The following is a 19467-nucleotide window of genomic DNA, read 5'->3' on the forward strand; positions in this document are numbered from 1 at the left end:
GGCGACTTTAACCTTGGCCAAACAGATTGGACGACCTTACAGGTAACTCAGAATCAGAGGATTTTCTCGAGACGATCCAGGATTGTTTTCTAAGTCAACATATAACCGAACCCACCCGGGGTAATAATATACTCGATTTAGTTCTGTCAAACAGAGAAAACCTCATTAGCAATGTCGAGGTAGGGAACGAACTTGCAAACAGCGATCACAAAGAAATTAGATTCCAGTTAGATTTTCAGGGCAGACGTAAGGAAAATTCCACTGAAGTACCAGATTTCAGAAGGGCAAACTTTGACAGTTTAAAGAGGCAGCTGAGAGAGGGGGTGTCTCGCATGGCCGTGAACCTGACAGATGACACCGACCTGATAACGAGATCTGAGATTGCCAAGTTCCACAACAATTTAAATAATGAGTTACTTAATGCATAAAGGCAGAACATACCATACAAAAAACTCAGATCAGACAACAATGACCCTAAATGGATAAATAATTTTTTAAAGAACATCATTGGCCAAAGGAAGGCTATAGGTAGAAGGATAAATCGTGGCGAAATTTACCTCCGGGATTATTATAGGGTACTGGCGAGTAGGGTTAAAACCGAGATAAGGAAAGCCAAGAGGAATAATGAGGTAAGGATAGCAAGGGAGACGAAGACAAACCCCAAAGGTTTCTACCAAATGTATCAAACTAAAACACGAGAAAAGATTGGACCAATACGGTCAGATACCGGCGAGCTCACTGATAACGACAGAGAAATGAGCAATAATTTGAATAAATATTTTTCAACAGTTTTCACCACCGAAAATTTAAACATGATACCCGGGGCACCGACTCTATTCAGAGATAGTGAAGAAAACAAATTAAGCGAGATAGTAGTGACAAGTAACGATGTTAGTAAGCAAACAGACAAATTAAAGCCTAATAAGTCACCTGGTCCCGATGAGATATTTGCCTGAGTATTAAAGGAATGTAAGGACGAGCTTAGTATGCCCTTAGCAAAGTTGTTTAACATGTCATTAAAAACAGGTGTAGTACCAGAATCCTGGAGGATAGCGAATGTAATACCGATTTTCAAGAAGAGGGATAGATCACTATCCTCTAACTACCGCCCAATCAGTCTAACATCAATAGCAGGCAAATTACTGGAAGCAATCATTTCAAACTCTATTCGAAATCACCTGGAGAAGCACCGATTGATCAATGATTCCCAGCATGGCTTCACAAGCGGACGTTCATGTCTAACTAATCTATTAACATTCTTTTCATCAGTTTTCGAATCGGTGGACGAGGGGCACAATTATGATGTGGTATATCTCGACTTTAGCAAAGCCTTCGACAGAGTCCCCCACGAAAGACTAATTAGAAAGGTAGAAGCACATGGCATCAAAGGTAATATCCTTAAATGGATTAGGGCGTGGTTACAGGACAGGAAACAGCGAGTGAGCATTAATGGCACTAAGTCCCATTGGAGCAACGTCACAAGTGGAGTTCCCCAAGGCTCAGTACTTGGACCATTATTATTTATTATATACATAAACGACATAGATATCGGCATAGACAGCAACATAAGCAAATTTGCTGATGACACTAAAATAGGACGTGTTATTAAATCTGACGAGGACTCCGCAAAACTACAGGAAGATCTAAACAAATTTTTCGAATGGTCTGAAAAATGGCAGATGAAATTCAACGTGGACAAATGTAAAGTACTCAGTATAGGAGATGTAAACAGGGAAACCAGATACCAGATGAACAACGATGCCATAGAGAAATCCGACTGCGAGAGAGATTTAGGAGTAATGATAAGTAGGAACCTTAAGCCAAGTAAACAATGTGTTTTTGCTCGTAACAAGGCTAATAAAGTACTTGGGTTCATACAAAAGAGTGTTAGTTACAAGACTAGCGAGGTCATCCTAAAACTGTATCTTGCTCTTGTGAGACCACACCTAGATTCCGCAGTTCAGTTCTGGTCACCGTATTACAGAATGGATATAGAACCCTTGGAAAGAATTCAGAGGAGAATGACAAGACTAATCCCGGGCATTAGGAACCTTGAGTATAGAGACAGGTTAAAACATCTTAATTTGCACTCCCTCGAGAGACGTAGAGCGAGGTGCGACCTGATAGAGGTGTATAAGTGGAAGGCAGGGCTAAACAAAGGGGACATTACAAAGGTACTCAAAGTATCCAACCAGGAGCGAACTCGTAACAATAGTTTTAAATTAGACAAATTTAGATTTAGGCGTGAAATAGGTAAACACTGGTTTGGAAACAGAGTAGTGGATGAATGGAACAAGTTACCAAATATCATCATTAACTCGAATATGCTGAATAGCTTCAAACATAGGTTGGATGCTTATATGAGCAATAGGGGTTGGGTGTAAACGGGACTGCCCAGTATGGGCCAATAGGCCTGCTGCAGTTTCCTCCATTCTTATGTTATTATGTTCTTAGAAGCTTTGTGGGTTAAGGTTACTCCCACCTCCCACCCCCGCCAGCTTGAATCCCTCATTGTTTGTGTGGCTTATCATCCCCCGCCCTCACCTACCGCCAATGCACTGGTTACTCATATAATAGACAGTGCTGACTCCCTGAGATTCAGATTTCCATGTGCTAAATTAGTGATATGCGGTGACTTTAATGAGTTAGACATCAGCAACATCACCCAACACCTCCACCTTGACTTTCCTACACAAGGGAATGCCACCCTGGACCTCATCATGACTAATCTCGGCAACCAATACCTTCCCCCCCAGCCGCTGCCTCCCATGGGGCGCAGCCCCCACCTGTCTCTAATGTGGTCACCTCCACCTACCATCTCACGACCGCCAGTTGTCACCAGGACTTACCGACCTACCCCTGACTCTGCCATGCGGCATTTCGGACAATGGGTGACCCAGTATCCCTGGACTGAAGTGGTCACGGTAGATGATGTGCAGAACAAGTGGGATAATTACCTGCACACTATCACCAAAGCCTACCAACACTTCTTTCCAGCCAAGACACTAAGGATCCACCCCTCTGATGTCCCGTGGATTACACCCCGTATCAAAAGACTAATTGAGCAGCGCAACAAGGCAAACTACACCAACACCGCCTGTACAAAAGTCTACGTAACCAGGTCATCAGGAAAATCAAGTCAGCCAAGAAGTTTTATTATCCCAGGAAAGTGCACGGCCTCAAGGAGGTCGGCATCGGTTAGTGGTACTCGAGGGTAAAAGATCTCTGTGGTCTTAACCGTCAGTCTCCCACATTTCCTATTATCTCTCATTTACCAAGTGAGGAGGCAGCACAATTGATAACCACTTTGCTACCGTATCTCATGCCCCTCCCAGTCTTGACCTCACTCTCCTCCCGGCTTACTTACCTTCCCCCTCCCCCCTCCCATTGTTCAACCATTTGAAATCGCCAACAAACTCCTCAAATATAAATCCAAATGCTCCACGACCCCAATTGACCTCCCAATCAAAATTTACAAGGAGTTTGCAGTCGAACTTGCCACCCCCCTCTGTTCAATTATTAATGCATCCCTCAGACAAAGCAAATGCCCTAATGACTGGAAAACCGCATTTGTCACCCCTATCCCCAAGGTCCCCACCCCACAGTCCCCTAGTGACCTCAGGCCAGTTGTCATTATCCCCCTACCCAGTCTACTCTGTGAAGACTTTGTTTTTGACTGGGCATTTGCTAGTATTTATCAGTCAATTGATCCACAGCAATTTGGCAATATGAAGACCTCCTCTACATCACACTGCTTAGTTAGTTTCCTGGATTTCTTGCACAAAAACCTGGAGAAACGTAAGACATCACTGGCCGTTGCCCTTGTTGACTTCAGGAAGGCCATTGCACTAGGGCTGCCCACCAACCTGGTCTCATGGCTCACTGATTTCCTGAGTGAGCATCGTCAGGCAGTTAGGTACCATGGCTCTGTCTCCACATTCCAACGCCTCACCTGCGGTGTTCCCCAGGGTACCAAGATGGGACCACTGTGCTTCCTAATCCTGGTCAACAACGCCCTATCGGACACTCCTCACAGGTGGAAATACAAGGCACCCTGGACAGGCTACAGGCATGGACTACAGAGAACAAGGTCACCATCAATCACACCAAAACCTTAGTCATGCACTTCAATACCGCCACCACTCCAGTGCAAGCTCCAGAAGCTACAGTGGGTGCCCATCCTCTCCAGTTAGTGCAGTCTGCCAAACTCCTGGGTGTAACTATAGACAACAAACTGGACTGGAAGGCCCATGTAAACAACACTATCAAGGCAGCCTCGTACCGACTCTACATGCTACGACGACTCAGTCACATGGGGCACCCACGCCAGAGCTGAGGACTATCTACAACGCCTTTATTCTCCCTAAATTAACATATGCGCCACCAGCCTGGTCGTCTTCTCTCAACTCCACCCAACAACGTCGGCTAGAGAAGGTACAGAAGAGGGCCTGTAAAATCATGCTCGGCGCAGAATACTCCGGCTACAACAACGCTCTCTCCACCCTGGAAATGCCGAATCCAGGTAAATAAGTTACAGGAAAAAAGTCACAGGAAAAAAAGTCACAAAAAAAAGTCTCAGGAAAAAAAGTCACAGAAAAAGGGTCACCTAACCCAACCTAACCTAACCTAACCTACGTGCATCATATATAAATTGTGTTGTCAATATGTAAAAGTCATGTATTGTCAGTTAATAACTGTTTTAAAATATTTTTAGTTTTATTACCTTAAATGTGACTTTTTTCCTGTGACTTTTTTTCCTAGCCAAAACTGTGACTTTTATTCTGTGACTTTTTTCCTGTGACTTTATTACCGTTCACCGGAAATGCCATCCCTCAGTGACCTACACCATCACGCACTAGCAGGGTTTGGCACCATCCTCGTCATCGCCATCGTGCAGTCCGCCACTACAACAAAATTCAGCCCATAAGAGCCCGCACTGATAGATATAAGAACAGCACCATCTCATCTATTGTTATAATAATAAACAACTTCTGATTTATGTACTGTACAGCCCTGTAAATGTATTGAACGTATATTATTGTCTAAATCACATGTAAGTTTGTATATTTTCAGCCACCGGCTGCAACTCTATTAATAAACCGTTTATTATTATTATTATTGTTATTATTATTTTACGCACATACATACATACATACATACATACATACATACATACATACATACATACTGTACATACATACATACATACATACATACATACATACATACATACATGCATACATACATACTGTACATACATACATACATACATACATACATACATACATACATACATACATACTGTACATACATACATATATACATACATACATACTGTACATACATACATACTGTACATACATACATACATAAATACATACATACATACATACATACATATATACATACTGTACATACATACATACATACATACATACATACATACATACATACATACATACTGTACATACATACATACATACTGTACATACATACATACATAAATACATACATACATACATACATACATATATACATACTGTACATACATACATACATACATACATACATACATACATACATACATACATACTGTACATACATACATACATACTGTACATACATACATCAGGATGTAAGTGCCAATAAACTAGCCCCTGGGGGAAATCTGATACATACATACATACATACTGTACATACATATATACATACATACATATATACATACATACATACATACATACATACTGCACAATGTACATACATATACACATACATACATATATTACATTATATACATACATACATACCGTACATACATACATACATTCATACATACTGTACATATATATACATACATATATACATACATACATACTGTACATACATACATACATAAATACATACATATATACATACTGTACATACATACATACATAAATACATACATACATACTGTACATACATACATACATACTGTACATACATACATACATACATACATACATACATACATCAGGATGTAAGGGGGTGCCCAATAAACTAGCCCCCTCGGGGGGAAATCTGATACATACATACATACATACTGTACATACATACATACATACATACATACATACATACATACATACATACATACATACTGTACATACATACATACATACATACATACATATATACATACTGTACATACATACATACATACATACATACATACATACATACATACATACTGTACATACATACATACTACATACATACATACATACATACAAGAATAAAATAAGAGATCCCAACAAGGTACAGTTATTATCCCACCAAGACGCGAGGGAGAACAGGTTCTTAATGCACTATCTCCACTACTAAACATGGTGCTCTGTCTGTCTGTCGTTATCCCCGTCCTCCAACCCTACATTATATCTCTTCCTCAAAAGGTAGTTAGCATGTCTGTCTGTCTCTCCTAAGACTGACAGGCGGACGGGAGAACATTGACAGCCCCGGAAACAATTCACTTCACGACCATTCCGTCATTTAAGAAATTGTTCCATGAACGACCAATTGTGAGAGAATTGTACCTCATTACTTATGGGTGTGTGTGTGTGTGTGTGTGTGTGTCGGACGGAATGTGCGTGAATGTACTCGGATGTGTTTACGTATCACTATGTGTTCTAATTATTACATGCACACACAAACACACACACACACACACATAAGAACATAAGAACATAAGAATGAAGGAACTGCAGCAGGCCTATTGGCCCATACTGGGCAGTCCGTTTACACCCAACCCCTGTCGCTCATATATCCACCCAACCCATGTTTGAAGCTATCCAGCGTGTTCAAATTAATGATGATGTTTGGCAACTTGTTCTACTCATCCACTACTCTATTTCCAAGCCAATGTTTACCTATCTCTCACCTAAATTTAAATTTGTCTATTTTAAAACCATTGTTACGAGTTCGCTCCTGGTTGGACAGTTTGAGTACCTTTGTTATATCACTTTGTTTAACCCTGATTTCCATTTATACACTTAGATCTTATCACCCCTCACTCTACGTCTCTCGAGGGAGTGCAAATTATGATGCTTTAACCTGTTTCTGTACTCAGATTCCTAATGCCCTGGATTCTATATCCCTTCTGTAGTACGGTGACCAGAACTGAGCTGAGTATTCCAAGTGAGGTCTCACAAGCGGAAGATATGGTTTTAGGATGACCTCGCTAGTCTTGTAACTCACACTCCTTTGTATGAACACAAGCACTTTGTTAGCCTTGTTTCGAGCAAATACACATTGTTGACTTGGTTTAAGATGCCTACTTATCATTACTCCTAAATCTTTCTCACAGTCGGATTTCTAACAACGTTTTTCATCTGATATCTGGTCACTCTGTTTACATCTCCTAGACTAAGTACTTCACATTTGTCCATATTCAATTTCATCTGCCATTTTTCCGACCATTCGAAAAATTTGTTTAGATCTTTCTGTAGTTTTGCAGAGTACTCGTAAGATCTAATTACACTCCGCATTTTAGTGTCATCAGCAAATTTACTTATGATGCTGTCCACGCCGATATCTATGTCGTTTGTGTATATTATAAATAATAATAGTACAAGTACTGAGCCTTGGGGGGTACCCCACTAGTGACGTTACCCCAATCGCATTTAACGCAGTTAATGCTCACTCGCTGTTTCCTGTCCTGTAACCACACCCTAATCCATTTTAGAATATCTCCTCCAATGCCATGAGCCTCCACTTTTCGTATTAGTCTTTCGTGGGGGACTCTGTTGAAGGTTTTGCTAAAGTCGAGATATACCACATCATAATTGTGTCCCTCGTCCACTGATTCGAAAACATCTGAAAAGCATGTTAATAGATTAGTAAGACATGAATGCCTACTTGTGAAGCCATGCTGGGAATCATTGATCAACTTGTGCTTCTTCAGGTGACTTCGAATAGAGTTTGAAATTATTGCTTCCAGCAATTTGCCTACAATTTATGTTAAAGTGATTGGGCGGTAGTTAGAGGATAGTGATCTATCGCCCTTCTTGAAAATCGGTATCACATTCGCCATCCTCCAGGATTTTGGTACTACACCCGTTTTTAAGGACATGTTAAACAATTTTGCTGAGGGCATACTCAGCTCTTCCTTACTGTACATTCCTTTAATACTCTGGAAAATATCTCATTGGGATCTAGTGACTTTTTAGGCTTTACCTTGTCTATTTGTTTCCTAACGTCGTTACTAGTCACTACTATCTCGCTTTATTTTCCTCACTATCTCTGTATATACAGTAGTCTGTGCCTCGGGTATCATGTTTAAATTTTCGGTGGTGAAAACTGATGAAAAATATCTGTTAAGATTATTACTCATTTCTCCCTCGTTATCCGCTAGCTCACAGATATCTGACTGTATTGGTCCAATCTTGCCTCTTGTTTTAGTTTGATACATTTGAATGAATCCCTTGGGATTTGAATTCGCTTCCCTTGCTACCTTCAATTCATTATTCCTCTTTGCTTTCCTTATCTCGGTCTTAACCCGACTGGCCAATACCTTATAATAATCTCGGAGGTAAACTTCACCACGATTTATTTTTCTACCTACAGGTATAGCCTTCCTTTGGCCAATAATATTCTTTAAATAATTATTTATCCATTTGGGGTCGTTGATATTTGATCTGAGTTTCTGTATGGTATGTTTTGCCTTTGTGCACTAAGTAACTCATTATTCAAATTGTTGTGGAACTCGTCTGCCTTAGATTTCGTGATTAGGTCATCCTCAATCGTCATATTTTGTGACGTTATCGTTGTCAGGTCACCAGGTAAAGTGAGGTCGCCCTCTGTGGGTACATTGTGTAAGGTCACCTCATGTGTGGTCATGTAATTCACCCCCAAACGTGATACCCCTTCTCTCAGCTGCCTTTTCAAACTATCAAAGTTTGCCCTTCTGAAATCTGGGACTTTAATTAAATTTTCCTTGCGACTGCCATTAAATACTAATTTGAATGTCACTTCTTTGTGATCGCTGTTAGCTAGTTCGTTCCCTACCTCGACATTACAAATCCTCTGATTCTGACATAGATTGCTATCGCGCCTTCTTTCCTAATCTGCCTCTCTGCATGCAATAATTTGTAACCTGTTTTAGTGAATGCTATTATATCGATTTCCTCGGTACATACCAACACCCTGATTTCATGCATCTTATTTCTCATACTTCTACTGTTTGCATAGTAGACATTTAAGTTGGCCTTGATCTGAGTCCTCCCTTTGTCGCGTTTAGGTTTTAACTCCCTGCCTAATTTAGTTTTGTCATCATTCCCAGCACTATCTCCCTGTAAATTTTCATTTTGTTTACCTGCTCCCACTGCAGTCTCCTCGATTTCCGTGCTCACATGTTTCCCCTAGCAGTTTAGAGACTTCGACATCTTTTGAACTGCCCTCTCAAGAGAACCAGTCTGGGTTACCACCCCATCCCTAGCATAAAGGTCCCTTCTGCCATAAAAGTTGTCCCAGTTGTCAACGAATGGGACTGATATTGACTTGCAATACTTGTCAAGACAGCCGTTGACACCAACTGCCCTTGCCAACCATTAATTGCCAACTCTCCTTCTAGGAAGGGCACCACATTTGACAGGGATCCCTCCCTTCACCCTAATGAGTTCAACAGCTGTCTTGAACTTATCAAGGAGCTCCTTACTCCTACTGGCCAATATCATTGTCTCCTGCACTAAGGCAGATGATGGGTTTGTTTCCATTACCAGACAAGATATTGTCCATCCTGTCAACTATATCCCCCACCTCAGCTCCTGGCAAATACACTATCATCTTATGTTTATTTTTAGCACAGAAAGCTCTATCCAGGTAACGTACCTGGGAATTACCAACACTTAAGATATTTGTACCTACCTTGTCAGCCCTGTCCCTACCTATGCTAACGTCCAATTCGTCTATCAAGGGACTAAGAGAGTTTTTACACTTAGCTGTTGTCGTTTCTTTGGTGTCTTTTCTCACCACTAGTTTGGTCGTTCCTCTCCTCACAACCGTTCATTCCCCTGTGCCTTCGTCAGACACGGGCTTTCCTTGTCTCGTGTCTTTCTCCTCCACACACACACACACACACACACACACACACACACACACACACACACACACACACACACTAAATACATCAATCTTAAACCTTATTAGAAATAAAGTATACTGACAATTTTAACTTACATTCGACTTAAGGAAATTTGATTCCCTTGACAGTTTAATACTCGTCTAAGTCAGAGTTTGTCCTGAAAAATTATTAATACCTATGTAAAATAGTAATCATTTTGCTCTAGAATATTCATTTATTTTTTTTATCGAGACATAAAATGGAAAAGGTAAAACAATAAACTGTTTTAAGTAATTTCCTCGAGTGCCTTTCATGAAAACACTCATTTGCATATATTATTTTCCCCAGGATATTTCTCTTCGGAGTTTCTTTTGATAATAATTCACTTAAAAAACTTCACAGAGCAGGACATACAGTTAAAAATGTTACGTATCTCATCGCGGCTTGAAAAATACTCGACAAATTAATTTCTCCTGTTTTAATGTAACATATTTTGCCAGGGCTGTTGTCAAGTGTTTAATGTACCTCGCGGGAATTTGGACATCCAGAAGCGTTCCAACAATATTTTGCTTTTATTTTTTAATACTCGTAATAAGGTATGATAAAGTGTTTGTGAGATATACGTTTGTTTCATCAGCTTGAGAGAGAGAGAGAGAGAGAGAGAGAGAGAGAGAGAGAGCGAAGTTGCAAGATGGTGAGTGGATACATTGCTCGCCTCTTGTCCTAAGGGATCAGTGGTTCGATCCCAGGACGGCCCCAGTCCAATTCAGCTGTTAATGGATACTTTACGGTTGAGAAGTGAAGGAGGTCGAGTATAGTGCCGGAGTATTGAGGTTCAGTAAAGAGTTAAGTGCCTGTATGAGGGTTTGTTTTTGAGTGTGAGTCTGTATGAGCGTGTTTAGTAATAATAATAATAATAATAATAATAATAATATTAATAATAATAATAATAAATAACGGTTTCTTGAAAGTACATGGCAACCAGAAGGCTGAAAATATACAGTTGCATAATTGGGGAATGGTTCACTTAATTGACCAATAATATACAAGTAACACAAGTGATAAAAATATGGTATATAATAACAAGGTGGGGAGAAGGTCATACGACAGGGCATTTCAACATAGTGACAGTGCAATAGTAAGATTGGCAGGAAGTGAACACACTGGATAACTACGAGTTGTTGATAACTTTTACGTTGATTGGGACTGGGTTGTTCTTATAGCGAACAGCATTCTCGGGAGTGGGATCTCAGGTGGTAGTAGGAGCTGGTGTCGGGGATGGTGCAGAAGCTTCTCACCAAATTTGCAGATGAGGTCGTGGTAATGGTCAGTGAGAGCCGAGAGGGTCAGTGTGTTGAGAGCTGCTTGGTATGTGGAGTAGGAAGGGGAGAGAATAATCTTGCAATCCCTCTTCTGTACTTTTTCTAGGCATTTCCATTGTGTGGCCTATAGGGAGGAAGACCAGGTAGGGGGAGGCATAGGTGAGATTGGGAAGTATGAATGTTGAGTAAACACTGAGGAGCTCGGGGGCAGGAACTCCGAGGGACTTGATCGGCGGAGGAGTTGGAGACGGAAACTGGAGGATTTCACTATATAAGCATGTGTCTGTATGAATGTGTGTCTGTATAAGTAAAAGTTCATGTGAGTGTGTATTTTTATCACTGTTTCTGTATGAATGAGGTATGCAGTATATGTCTGTGTAAGATAGAGCCATCAGCCATCGCACCCAACCGCGACACTTGCTATAACGCTAAAAATGACACCAATTATTTACTCTCTGGCAACGATCCAGTTAGCTCTCCTTGACGCTGTCTTTAAAACATTACATTAAGGTCGTGGTTTTTTTTTTATGTCTGTCTGTCTGTCTGTCTGTCTGTCTGTCTGTCTGTCTGTCTGTCTGTCATCTGTTTATTTGTCTCTGTTTCTGCTTGTTTATTTGTATGTTTGTTTTCTGTCTTTTTGTTTGTCGGTCCACCCATCCACCCACCCACCCACACACACCCACCCACACCACATCCACCCACCCACCACACCCACACCCACTCCACACCACACCCACCCACCCACCCACACCACACCCACCCACACCCATTCCACCCACCCACCCATCCACCCATCCACCCACCCACACCCACATCCACTCCACTCCACCCACACCACACCCACCCACCCACCCCACAATACCGACGGCAGATAACATACTTAAGGATGGAATATGTAAATGAGAACACAATGGGGGAAGGGAGGGAGCTAAGGTTTAATTGTGTTTAATGAGTCGAGTCGCGGTGAGAGGTAACGAGAATGTTTGCTGGGTGAGAGGGAGGGGGTGGGTGAGAGGGAGGAGGGAGAGAGGAAGGCGGGAGGAGGGGGGAGAGACGGGAGGAGGAAAGAAGGGTGGGGAGGAAGATAGAGATGAGAAGTGGGAGGAAGGAGGGAGAGAGAGGAAGGGAGGAAGAGGGAGGGAGGAGGAGGGAGAGATTGGGAGGAGAAAGAGAGGAGAGGGAGGAAGGGAAGGAGAATTGGTGAAAGTGAGGGAGGAAGAAGGAGAGGTAAAAAAGGAGGAAGTGAGATAGGAAGGATAGATGGAGGGAGAGAAAGAGGGAAGCAGATGACAAGTAGTAGAGTGGGAGGAATAGAGAGGGAGGATTGGTGAGAGTGGGGGAAGAAGAGAGAGAGAGAAAAAGAGGGAGGGAGAAAAAAGAAAGGACAGGAAGGACAGGGAGCCGGAGAGAGAAAGGAAGGGAGGAGAGAGAGAGAGAGAGAGAGAGAGAGAGAGAGAGAGAGAGACTAACAACCTCGTTTAGCTACCTTGCTACGCGTCTTGTTCTTCATAATAAATGACCACTCTAATTGGCATCATTAAGATCAACTACTGCAACGCTCGTTAGCTTGTAAGATTAACAACATCACTCTGTGTATATAGAGATGAAAGAGAGAGACATAAAAGCGAGCCGGAGATAGTGAGAAAGAGAAAAAGAGATAAAATGAGGAAGATATAGAGAGAGAGATAAAAGTGAATAGAAAAGAAAGAGAAAATAAAGGAAATGAAAATAAGCTTAGGGGAGAGAGAGAGAGAGAGAGAGATAGAGAGATAGAGAGAGAGAGAGAGAGAGAGAGAGAGAGAGAGAGAGAGATATCACAATATATAAATAAATAAAAATAGACACCATGAAAAGATAAATAATTATGTTAAATCAATAAAAAAAAGGACAAAAATAAACAAATAAAAATGACCTTAGAAATTAACATAGAAAAATACAGGTACACTATATCAAGGTATTGGCTCCCCTGTAAAGCGGAACATAGCTGGAACTTGGTCATATCCGCCCCCGTTCAGCTCGGTGCTCCAGGAAAGATGAAAATTAGCTGTAAAAATGTTGAAGTTTAGAAAAGAATGTAAATAGGAGTTTAAAATGGCTGGGTATGATGAGGTTATTGTGGCCTCAAGAGACGCTAATGTGTTGTTGGTACTTGAGGTAGAGGTTAATGAGGTAATTGTGTTGTTCTAATTGTTGAGGTTTATAGTCTGATTGTATTTCCATTTGTTCTCAGGTGATAATATTTGGGAATATGTTATATATATTAACAAAGGTGAAATGAAACAACCTAACCTAACCTTACCTAACCTAACCTAACCTAACCTAACCTAATTTAACCTAATCCTAATCTAACTTAACCTAACTTAACCTAACCTAATTTAACCTAATCCTAATCTAACTTAACCTAACCTAACCTAACCGAACCTAATTAACCTAACCTAACTTGGTAAAAACAAACTTAACCTAACCTCGTTTAACCTAACCTAAACCTAATAGTTTTGTCTAACCTAACTAGCCTAACCCAACCCAGTCAAACCTAATCTAACCTAACCTAACATAACAATATGACTAAATTTTAGTTAAATTTGGTACGTTATGCTAGGTTAGGTTAGGTTAGGTTAGGTTAGGTTAGGTTAGGTTAGGCTAGGTTAGGCTAGGCTAGGTTAGGCTAGGTTAAGTTAGGTTAGGTTAGGTTAGGTTAATTTTTCTTGTTTTAAAAGAGTTACATGGTACCTTAACTGTCATGAACCGATATAGTGACCTTAACTTAATTCTTATGATAGTTATTACGTTGTGAGAACAATGGTCGAGCAGGTGATAAATTATTGTAACTTACGATAAATAAAAAAATAAAAAAAATAAAAAAAATAATCATGAATATAAATGAAAAAGAAAATAGAGATAAGATTTTGAAATTATTTAAGAAAAGGAGGACACAGTCACTCCACAAAAAAAACTATCGATACAAAATTATGTTGAAAAAATGACACAACGGACGAAGGAATTTGACACTTCTACCATGACAACAAGAGCCACAGTGTTCATTCTGAAATTCATCGACGCCCCCAAAGTAGAGGTAATTTTTTTTGAGTGACTGTAGCTACATGAGAACAGTGTCCAGACAGGCACTGTATTATTGGATCATATTACCTATTAACTTAACTCCAACCTTTGCTGCTTCTACAAACCCAAAACTTGTAAACATCCTAGGAAAAGTAAGTTGTTAACATAATGAATAACATAATGATGTATATAACAGTGAGGTCAAACTCGAATTGGGTTCATTTATGTTGTTGTTGGTGATGTTGCTGTTGTTGTTGGTGGTGTTATTGTTGTTGGTGATGTTGTTGTTGGTGATGTTGTTGTTGTTGTTGTTGGTGATGTTGCTGTTGTTGTTGGTGATGTTGTTGTTGGTGGTGTTGATGTTGTTGTTTTTGTTGTTGGTGATGTTGCTGTTGGTGGTGTTGCTGTTGTTGTTATTGTTGCTGTTGTTGTTGGTGGTGTTGATGTTGTTGGTGATGTTGTTGTTGTTGTTGGTGATGTTGCTGTTGGTGGTGTTGCTGTTGTTGTTATTGTTGCTGTTGTTGTTGGTGGTGTTGATGTTGTTGGTGATGTTGTTGTTGGTGATGTTGTTGTTGTTGTTGGTGATGTTGTTGTTGTTGCTGGTGATGTTGTTTGTTGTTGTTGTGCTGTTGTTGTTGGTGGTGTTATTGTTGTTGATGTGTGTTGTTGTTGTGTTGGTGATGCTGTTGGTGATGCTTGCTGCTGGTGATGTTGTTGTTGCTGTTGGTGGTGTTGCTGTTGTTGATGTTGATGTTGTTGTTGTTGCTGGTGTTGATGTTGCTTGGTGATGTTGTTGTGTTGTTGTTGGTGGTGTTGATGTTGTTGGTGATGTTGTTGTTGGTGATGTTGTTGTTGTTGTTGGTGATGTTGTTGTTGTTGCTGTTGTTGTTATTGTTGCTGTTGTTGTTATTGTTGCTGTTGTTGTTGGTGGTGTTGATGTTGTTGGTGATGTTGTTGTTGGTGATGTTGCTGTTGTTGCTGTTGTTGTTATTGTTGCTGTTGTTGTTGGTGATGTTGATGTTGTTATTGTTGCTGTTGTTGTTATTGTCTCTCTGTTCCTCTGTCTCTTCTTCTCACTCTTTTTATGTGTCTCTTTTTCACTCTCTCTTTGTCTTACTCTTTCTCTTTTAATCTCTTTTTTTTCTATCTTTCTGTCTATTTCTGTTTAATTCCTTGTGTCTGCCTGTTTGCATGTCTTTCTGTCTCTCTTTCGTTTTTTCTCTCACTATCTTTCAGTCTTTCTTACTATCTACGTTTTCTTCTTACTATTCTCACATTCTTCCTTTTTATCGCGCGTGTGTGTGTAGGTCGTCAGCACCACACAAACATACAATAACAAATTCCATCTTCAGGAGGGACACAGCATCGTCAGGAGGGTCACAGCATCGTCAGGAGGGACACAGCATCGTCAGGAGGGCCACAGCATCGTCAGGAGGGTCACAGCATCATTAGGAGGGCCACAATATCTTCAAGAGGGCCACAATATCTTCAGGAGGGCCACAGCATCGTCAGGAGGGTGACAGTGCCTCCCAGGAGGGCCACAGCATCTTCAGGAGGGCCACAGCATCTTCAGGAGGGCCACAACATCTTCAGGAGGGCCACAGCATCTTCAGGAGGGCCACAGCATCTTCAGGAGGAGAATTAAATTGTACGTGAGATGAAACACCAAAAGGAATGGTTGAGACGTTTTAAAAGCAGAGACCAGAGTGGGAGGAGTGGTGAGGGTGCAGCTGGGAGGGGGAGGGGTGGGAGACGTGCATGGTGAGGGGCACATGGTGAGGGGCACGAAGGGAGGGGGGAAGGGGTAGGAGGGGGGAGGAATTGATACTGCACTATTAACAGAATCACTGAGATCATCCCTCTTCTTATATTACCCTGACCTTTAACTAGCCTAACACAAGATCTCACCTAACCTAACCTAACCTAACCTAACTTAACCTAACCTATCTTTTATATAACTAAATCAGGTTAGGTTACATAAAGTCGTTTTAGATTATGGCTACGTTATAACCATTTGATTAAGTTGAGTGTATATTAGATTAGGTTTGGTTAAGTTACGATTGATCTATGTTAGGTTAAGTTTTGGTTAGGTTAGTTTATATAGCCTGAAAAATAAATAAGTCAGTATCCCATGTTCGTGATCTTTACCCAACATCACTCGCCTTACCTCTTTCCTCCTCCTCTCTCGCAAAATATTCCACCGAGTCGGGGAGAATATTTCATCTGTTTTCAACCGCGTTTTAGCATTTACTGGAGCGGCGGCAGAGGTCTTTACATCTCGTTTTGACTCGAGAAATTATATAAAAAAAGAAGAGAAAGAGAGCATCTCCTTTTCATTCTTGCTTTGATGTATTGAGCGTTATGAGAACAAGAGAAATACGCAGATTATGTGTGCGTGCGTGTGTGTGTGTGTGTGTGTGCACAAGCAAACGTTCGTATACTAGACAGAATTTTTCAACAATAACACATATTTTGCCTCTCGTCTTTCTTTCATTTATTCATAGCATTTATATGTTCATTTACTTTTATATACATTTATCTAATTATTGGGTCTTCTTGTTGAATTATCTGAGCTAGAGAGAGAGAGAGAGAGAGAGAGAGAGAGAGAGAGAGAGAGAGATCTAGACATCGACCAAATCAGATTAAATAAACAGACAGAAAGACACAGCAAGAGACAGACAGCAAGAGACAGACAGCGATTGTATTTAAGAGTGATAGCAGGAAGTGTCATGCGGCGTGACAAGCCATGATACGGCCTCAAACACGACACCTTGTAGTTACAGCACAAACCAATCCAGCGAGATTATAGTGACGATGGAGAGGGAAGTGATGAATGACTTGTAAAATGATACATGATTGGCAAAATGATACATGATTGGCAAAATTATGTAGGATTGGCGAGGTTATACATGATTAGTAAAGGTATACATACTAATGACGGATGATAGAATGTTTTATATTACAATAAGGAAGTGATTATGTTAATATTCTTTAAATCAATCACAGTCCTCCACTCTAAACGTTCTCGGGCTGTTTTTATCAATACTCCAATATTTTGTATCTCTCTGGGGACCCATTTATTACTGTCATTCATCCATCTCAGTCCCTGTCTTCCCCTGGCCGCCCTACCCTTAACTTTCTATAGTAATATTTTTGTTGTTATCTTCTCATCCTTAATATGACTAAAGTGTCTCAATTTTTCTGTTACTGTTACTGTATTTCTTCATTTGTTTTCCTGTCAGTGTAACATATCCTTAACATTAGCTTATAACACCACATTTCAAAGGCCTCCAACCTCTTTCTGGTGTCTACTGATAGTTGTCCACGCTGCTGACCCATACACCAGTCCTTGCCATATTAAGTCTTTCAGCAGCCTTTTTCTAAATTGGAAGTTAATGTCCCTTTTCATTGGGTTTTTGATTACCTTATTCTTGTTATGATTTCTTTCGTACATCTGCCATCACAGCTAAAGTTACTTCCCTCCCCCCCTAAAAATAAAATCCCTGTTGTCTACCATAATTGTTATTTTTGGATTTATTTCTAATTTGGAAACAACCATTACTTTAGTCTTTAGAGCATTAATTCTTAAACCATAGTCTTCACCTTTTTCCCACTAATCTGTTAACGAGTTTTTGTAACGCCACTTCACTATCTGTGCTAAGAACAGTGTCATCTGCATAACGTTTATTTGATATTACTTTACCATTCATTTTTAGTCCTTTACTGTCACTTAGTATTTCTCTCATTAAGAATTCTGAATATATATTATACAATGTTAGAGATAGAACACAGCCTTGTCTTGCTTCCCGTCTAACTGTGAACCAATTTGTACGTTCATTATTTACTAACATTGGAGCCTCCTGTTGGTAATAAAGAGTTTTCAGAATTTTTATATCTCCTTCATTAATGTCTATTTTTTCCAGGATCTTTATAAGTTTATTGTGTTTTACCTTATCAATGAGTTTTGTTTTTCAATATCAACAAAGCAGATATACAAATTTCTTTAGGTCTCTAAAACCATTTCACTCAAAATTCTAAAATCAAGTTCCTTTTTCCTTTCTCAATCCATGTTTATCTTCATATAAGTCACTCTATTTTAAACGTTTAATAAAACTTTGCAGCAATAATTGTTCTGAACTGGATGCACTCTTCAGGCTTACTGGGAAGGTCTCCTCTGAAGTATTCATAACCACATATTTTAGTCAAACATTTTTTCCATTTTTGCTCATTTGTTTTATAATTTCCGCTGGAGGCTGATCAGCCCCACTAGCTTTATCGTTTTTCATTTTGCTCACAGCTGCCTCAACTTCTCTTTCCAGAACTGATAGTTTGATCTTAATTTCCTTTTCGTTTCTAACCTCTACTTTATCCTCTCTTACTTCTGCTACAAACAGGATTTTATCGTCGTTGTTTTAATAGTCCGACCCTATTTTTTTTCTGGTGCATTTGTTTAATTTTCCTGTCCATTTCCCTATAAATATGCCTTTTGTCATCATCTTCCATCTTCTTGCATTTCTCTCCAAAATATTATTTCTTAGCCTGTCTTCATTCCTTTCGATATTCTTTATTTTATTTTTTTGTAAACCTCACTTCGTTTTCTCACATTTCTTCGTCTACCTATATTTAAAAAATTTCATTCCCCATATACCCTATAAGTTTTCCCCAGTCTCTAACATTACTTCTTTGTAATTATTAAGCTGTTGTCCTGGTCCTTGTTCATCAAAGTCACCCTCCAGCAATTTCATATTCTATCCCTGCCCTTGTTTTGAGCTTACCCAAATCCCATTTGATTTTGTTCATAGTTTTTCATTTTTTAAATTTTGAGTTTTAGCCTCACTAAACTCATTACCGGGACGTTATCTGACCCACAATCTACCCCTGGATAGGTCTTGGTTCGGGTTGTTGAATAACTGAAACTTTTCTGAATGAAAATGTAATTTATTTGATTCGTGACTACTCGTATGTTGTTTACATTGTCCTGGGCTG

This window comes from Homarus americanus, unplaced genomic scaffold (assembly GCF_018991925.1).
Source record: "Homarus americanus isolate GMGI-L3 unplaced genomic scaffold, GMGI_Hamer_2.0 scaffold32583, whole genome shotgun sequence".
Taxonomy (NCBI): domain Eukaryota; kingdom Metazoa; phylum Arthropoda; class Malacostraca; order Decapoda; family Nephropidae; genus Homarus; species Homarus americanus.